Source organism: Toxotes jaculatrix, chromosome 3, assembly GCF_017976425.1.
Source record: "Toxotes jaculatrix isolate fToxJac2 chromosome 3, fToxJac2.pri, whole genome shotgun sequence".
In the NCBI taxonomy this organism is placed as follows: Eukaryota; Metazoa; Chordata; class Actinopteri; family Toxotidae; genus Toxotes; species Toxotes jaculatrix.
Window position 1 is genome coordinate 3,024,289 of NC_054396.1, and position 7,545 is coordinate 3,031,833.

The following is a 7,545-nucleotide window of genomic DNA, read 5'->3' on the forward strand; positions in this document are numbered from 1 at the left end:
CATTCAGCTTCCCTCACATTCTCTTCTGTCACGCAGAATAAACTTCAGAGACAAATTAAACTTAAAAGACATGTAGACACACCTTTAATGTCAGTGCTGTAAGTAACAGTTCATCACACACACAGTACGTGTTGTCTATTATACGCCTTGCTTTGCTATTACAAATTTAACACACCCTATTCCTCATCCGATTTTTACAGGACTTTTTATTACCTGTTTCCAGCTGCATACATATTTCTTTGGGCCTTCTATTTGTGATTTTGTTTTTCTACTTCAGAGGAAGTGACTGACACTGCAGGGTCCAGATCTGACATGAATTAGATGGTCTGCTTGGGGCAATAAACACCTCACCAACAATACTGAGCATCTGTTGCCATAGTGACTGTCAAAGTAGATATGACAACCACCCATTCTCACTAATATGAGTGAGAGCAAATAAAATAAATATTCTACAGCTGAAGCAGAGAGCCTGGGGGTATAAACGGACCATCAGTGAAACCTCTAAAGTAATACTTACATCTACAACCTGATTTCATAAATCCTCATTCACTGTACTTCCTGTGGTGAGGTTGCGATGGCTCCATATGGACAAAGTAATCCCTCCTGGCTGTTTTGATGAAAGAAGAGAAAGCAGCTTCTCAGAAGTCTTCAGGGAAATATTTGGAGATGCACACTCACAGTTTTCCATCTGCACTGCCAAAGCCACAAGGAACAATTATCTCATGCACGGATTGAATGTTTCCTTAACACTGATTCTTGGGGTAATTTCTCAGACTAAGGTGATTGTTTAAAGCAATTAAGTGCACTGGAAAATACTCCAGGCTTTAAGCAAAACACATTCTACATTATTAGGGGAGATAGGTAGCTTTATAACAAGATGTGATAGTTTAAATGACCTTAAAGCCTGCTTAGAATGAATTCACTTTCACATTAATAAAGTTTAGACATTAAAAATTGCTGCCTTACCTAAAATCTAAAACTGATAAGGTGTGGTGTAACTAATTGCTCAGAGATTATGACATCCAGAGTGACACAACCTTTCCAGATCCGAATTTTTCAGCGTGTTATTCTTTAGGCTAAAGAGCATCAATAAATTCTGTCCTCTGACAGGCATCATATCATTTGTTTTGTTTATGGAACTGGTTCATTCAATAAAGGCACTGCAGACAGGAAGACAAGTTGACAGGAGTCATATGATTCTTGGCAGCATTTATTGTTTGGTTTTCAGTTCATCCATATCCATGATATAGAAGAATCAGAACAAAGGGGTGTCTTATTAAACCACTAAGTCTTAAGGCGAACATCATGTAACCACAATGCTTTAATCCAGGGATGTTTGTCTCATTTAAACCTCTCTGTGTCTCCATTATGTTGCTATCTAAATGCCCATTGAAAAGGCAGAAAAAAAATACTGCACATGACTGTAATGTATTTAATTTCATCTGAATATAACAGTATATCTCACTCATATGTCAAATTTTGAAGCAGATTTAATGGTTGCTGTGTTATTTTGACTGACAATGGAGCACTACTCTGTGTGTAAATGAGGACTTTCACATTTTTGGACTCCTGGCTGGAAGACAGATAGGAGAGACAGAATACAGTTTATTTCCACTCAAACAGTGCCTCTCAGTTTCCCATCTCCTCGGGCTGATGTAAACATCATCTGATTTCCAGAGCCAGGCAGTGATCTCATGAAATGCTGTCTTTATGGCTGTTTGCCTTGCAATCCTGCCAGCCCTCTGTTGTGATTCCTTTAGGTGCCAAACCCAACCTCATACATTATACAGATCATCAGTGTATGAGAAGCTGTGCACTAATGAGTCTGCTCTTTCTTTTTCAGGCTGTAAATGGCAAACAAAATCTGATTAAAAAGAAGCATAGAGCAGTAGATGTAAGTTAAATTCAGGGTCCCATTGGCACTGCTGTACACTGGCCACATTCATCGTCGTCCAGCATTACCAGTAAACGTCAAGATGGATGATGGTGTGGGCTCTTCTGCAGCCCGGCTGGGTTTCATACATATACAGCACATGAAATGTTTACCATTATTTTCTATAGGTTCATCATATAATTAAACCCATTTAGAGTGTGGAAGAGCCCACACCGTTGTCCATCTTGAAAATCTACCACACCTTTCACAGGTAAAGAAAAATTAGATTTTGTACTTGTAATTTAAGTGTCACACACAGTGTGGGAACCTTGAGTGCTGACATTCATTTTACTGCTCTAACTTCACCACTGATTGTTTGGTCACAGATTTTATTCACAGTTTCTCTCTCTCTTTTTTTTAAAAAAATGCAGATCTTTCCTACACATTCACAAATTTGATTTTCTCATACACATTTATTTTACAACCTTACAAAGATAGATTTTCAACTACAAATGTTAGAATTATTTGTTAACATCATTTTACAAGTTCAAATTCTTATTGACTCTAACCTGAGCCCATATAAACTTAGCTCTTGGGACCTACTGTAATTGTTTAATTTGCTAAACGGTGACAGAGGAGTTCAGCCATCACTGATGGCTGCAACTTTCTCCAGACTAATGGTTCACTTAGGTGCTGTTTAATTTCACTCTAGTGTTTGAACCTGTTATTCTCAGACAAGACTTAATTATCACCAGTGTCCATACAAAACCCTGAGATTTAAAATGTGAACATGGTGAATTCACAACGTTTCAGTGGGCTGGGGTGTGTAGCGGTCTGGTGCGTTGGCACATGGATAATCTTGTCTGAGGGACTTTAAATGGTTATTAACCTGTTATGATTTCTGTTATTCTAGAAAATGAAAAATGATAATAATAAAAATATGTATGTATGAGCAGTTGTTCTATCCTAAATGAGATTTTTGGCCCATGACACCCACTCTCTGGGCCTACTGATGTGCTTATTTGCCCAGTGCAGCCATTAAAACAAGTGACTTTGAATTTCAATATCATTTTTTAAAAAAAAGTTTTCTTTTGGACTCACAACATGCTGTTTAGTATGGCACGTAGTCAAAATCCTGGGGTTTAAATTGTGTTCCCAGCATGCTACTGTGCCTCCTGTGGGAGCCTTGACCACTGCCACTCAGACCACTATGGTTGTGACAGAGAATATGCTGTGGAGCCATGGGAGGGAGTGGTGGGCCCACAGCATGGACATCAATGGGCTGTCACAGCGTGCACCCAGCTCCTCTTATCCAGCCACACATCTGACAGCTGCTCCCACGCTCTCAACACAACACTCACATGCTTGACAGTAGTGTGTGGAAGTGGAGTACAATAAAAGCAGATACCACTCTGTGGCCTTTCCCTTGAAGAGTAGGTCAGGAAGTGTTTATCACGATCCTGTTTCAGACCTGAAATGTATTATACTTTGACCCACAGTGCGCAAAGTGGATGTATTGCTCTAGTTCCTCAATGTGTTGCTGTGTTTCTTGACAGTAACAGTAACAGTGCAATGTGTTGCACTGTTACTGTTAGGGTATGATTTACACACACACACACACACACACACACACACACACACACACACACACACACACACACATACATACACATACACACACACACAATTAAAATTGATAGTGTAGTGAGAATAGGTGTGTTTAACCCTGGGCTATCTTGCCATGGATGAGCTACATGTTTGCAAAAAAGAAACAGCTCATTTTTTATCAGCTGGACTTGACTCAAAGCTACATTTCAGCATAAGCTATTAGTATAACTCATAGGAGCTGAGAGGAGATAAATCTTTGCTGTGAAGACAACACTTCCTTCTATATTAACTGTGCAATTTAATAAGGTTGCAAACTGTACAAAGGGATGTTACCTGATTTGAATCCTGCAGTTTCCTATACACTACAAAATACTACAAATAAACAGAAAATATAAATATTTATTCTACCACTTTACAGTCAGATTGAATCTGAGTCGGGTTTGTGGGGAATGAAGTGGTGTTATATCACATTTCAACTTGCACATTGTGAATTGCATGAACTCCAATGTAAATTACATCACTTGGACTTCTTTATATAAAATGAATAATTTATACATAAAAATGCAATTTTATGATTTAATGACACTTCATCCAAAAATACTGATCCGTGATCAGCCCCAGTATTAATGGTTTAATTACACTGGTTCACACTGAGAAAGGTCCTTCTCTGTGGAGTTCATGAGTGCATAAGGAGCAGCTGTGCAGGCTGAGCACAGACAGGTGACCTCAGAGGAGGGAAACTCACTGAGGGTGCCTAGTGGACAGGTAACATATGACTGGCTGCAGCAAGTAAAACAAAGCATGCAGGTGTCAGTCCAGGCTTGAGGTTTTACTAATGTGTGCTATTCTGCCATCTCAACTACTATCTATAACCCAAAAGGTAAAGGAATGGACCTAATGGTACCTTTGAACATGAAACTGAAAGAACCAGACCCAATGAGCTGTTTGTTGACTGATGCAGAACACACAAGCAGTAAACATATCCAACTATCCTACAGACTTGTTTTTATATTTACTTTAGTCCGTCTTTACACCTATCACTAATAGCCACACCTCTGATGATCAGTGTGTCAGTCTCTATTTTACACTTTACCTTTAAGCCACATATCTGGCAACACTCTGGACAGGAGACCTGTGTCCTTTAATTTGATGTTGCCTAAGTAAGATGCACAGTACAGTATGAATTTCTGATTTAAGCCAGCCCAAAGAGGATTGTTGAGTCTGTAGCAGCCTTGTAACCCTCTGCAGATGTTAGTGAGTAAATGTGGAAACTGTATGGAGGGTACAGTGTGTCTGTCTTATGTAACATTAAAATAGATAAGACCGTAGGATGGCAGTATCTACAGTACAGCAGAAATGCTTTGGTCATTCAGTACACAGTGTTGTCTCTGTTGATGCATAATCTCCATTTTTGCAAATAATTTCAGATGAAAAACTATAATTCCAGGCTTAAATTCAAGTGTTTATATTCTTTATATTCTGTTATTTATTCTGTCAGTGTTACTTTGAATTAATTCATGTCAAAAGACTGATCATAAAGCTAAATGTAACACAGACGAATCCTCTCAAATCCTTTCAAGGCACATTTGAGATGGAAACTGTTGGTCTGTGATCCATGACTCATGCTGCCAGGCCTGATGTTGGTGCACTGGGAAGCGGTGAAGAAATATATATTGTGTGTGTTGATTTTGTGCGAGTGTATGTTTGATCTGAGCAGGATCAGAGAGGATTTGTGTTGAGACCTATCTGCTGAGAATTTACTGAGCCACAGAGCCTCAGTATGACATAAACCTGAGGGACGTTTCACAATGAAAATCGATCAAACAAACAATAATCAACACGGCTGAAGCGTTCCACTGCTGCGAGGTGTTCGTGTTGTTCAAAATAATCCATAATGTGGCTCAGCTCCCTGCTAACAGCCCCCTCCTTCATCCATCACTCACTGACCATTTTGCGCGGGCCCGTGCCGTGATGGATTGTGTTTATGTTTTGAGCCCGCTGTGTGACTGATGAAATGAAATGTGAGTGTACCGCTCTGTGGACGTATGTCATGTTCACTCTGTGGCTGTGTGGCTGTCCTCCACTGCACACGGAATGAGCTGTGCAGGTGGAGCTGCACCGAGCCAGAGCTTTAGAGGGATTCAAACTGTCTGTTCAGCCTAAACCGCACAAAGAAGAACAAATCACTTCTTCCCCTTCAATCTAAACATTTTAGATTCAGCCGATTCACGCCTTTTTGATCATCTGCCCCGCCCTGATGTGTTTCACCTGTTCCCAATTAACCTCTGTATTGTCTGTGTTCCCTTCTCTCATAGTCAGTTTGTGTTCGTTCCCTCTTGTGTCTGAGGATTTACCTCCTTTGTTGATTTGTTCATGGAAGAGTTCCCCAGTTTCCTCTGAGTTTATGTTACAGTTGTACCTGGACGTCATCCTACCCACCAGCTTGACTGTAAGTCATTAAAGAGTTGTTCATTTGCTTAGACTGCTTCTGCATGTGTCTGCATTTGGGTCCAGAAATCTTTGACCTGTAACACCTCAATCTGCAAATGTCCATGTACATTTTCAGAACCTAACTAACTAGTACCTTACTTGACTAAATTAATGTAGTTACTTTTACTGGACCAGCTGGCGAAAAGTAATTAAATGTATTCTTTTACTTGTGTTTCAGAGAGAGTCGCTGACCTTGTGACTTGTTACTTTGCAGATTTAGAGTTTTCACCAAAAAATGTGTTAACAAGTGAAATGACATAGTACTATGTAGATAAAACTATCCAGAAGCACAGAAAGTAGTAAAAATGAGACCAACCTTGGAAAAACTTGAAAGAGTAACACCTTTTACTGGTCAAATGTAACTAGTCTCTGTCTGCTTGGATTTGAAAGTTCAGTTCAGCTGAGTTCTTTAGCTTGTCTGTGACTGTGATCTCTGGCTCTGATAGAGAGACTCCATGGTCTGTATCTGTGATATCAGCTGCTGCAGAGCGCAGAGCAGAGCACTGGCTAACTGTAGCCTCAGTTTATGCTTCTCACACACAGCTGCTGGCCATGTTTGAATTACCAAGGCAGATAAGAGCCGAAAAAAAAAAAAAAAAAGACGTTGATGAACGAGAATTTATTGCTCTGCAGTGGCAGTAAACACAACACACAGGCCCATCGATAACTGTGCAGTATTCAGAGCTTAAGATTCAAGTCTGACAAACAGTAACGCTAACCACGATAAACACTCCTCCACACACACACACACACACACACACACACACACACACACACACACACACACACACACACACACACACACACCAGAGCCTCTGGGAAAAGGGCAACGTGTATCCACACTGGTATTTTCAGGTTTACATTCCATCCACACTAAAATGCAAAAAAACAACAGGAAGTCAGTTAACTCTGTATATTTTCCTTCTTTTGTGCTCGTCAAAAAAAAAAAAAACAAAAAAAAAAACTGAGCACCACAGCCCACATCTGGTTCTAGGTGAGTCTGCAGTAAAACCTCGTTTCAGCTAAATTCATGGCCTACTGTAGTTGTTTTCATTTAATGTCAGTTCTTTTGTGAGACAGTTGAAAGTGTCTGACAGTTAGTGTATAAAGCCATAAATTTAAATGTTAGCTGTTAACCAGGTGAGCAGTAATTCCTGCCAGTAGTGTTGAAAATACTGTAATAGGTGGTCAGTACACAACAGGAGGAGACAAACCCAGTTCTGTCCTGTTGACAGACAGAGCAATGTGTTAATGTAGTGTGATGGTTTTACTGAAATCACAAGAGTGATCACAGAAGGCTGAGAAAGCAAAAGTGTTTGATTGTTCTCAGCATCCACACTTGAAGGGGGGCTAAAACGTCTGCCACTGTAGAGGGAGAAGACTTGATAATTGTTATATAAAGGAATAAAGGTGATTGTAATGCAACTGTTTGTACAGATGCTGTGTTTCCTCCTGCCCACACTTAGATGCAAGACTGGCAGTTTCAGACTGAACCACTCTGGGGACTGTTTCCAAAAGGTTCCTTTTTGTGAAGCTGTGGCAGTGAACATGGCGTTAGAACAGGATGCGTTTTC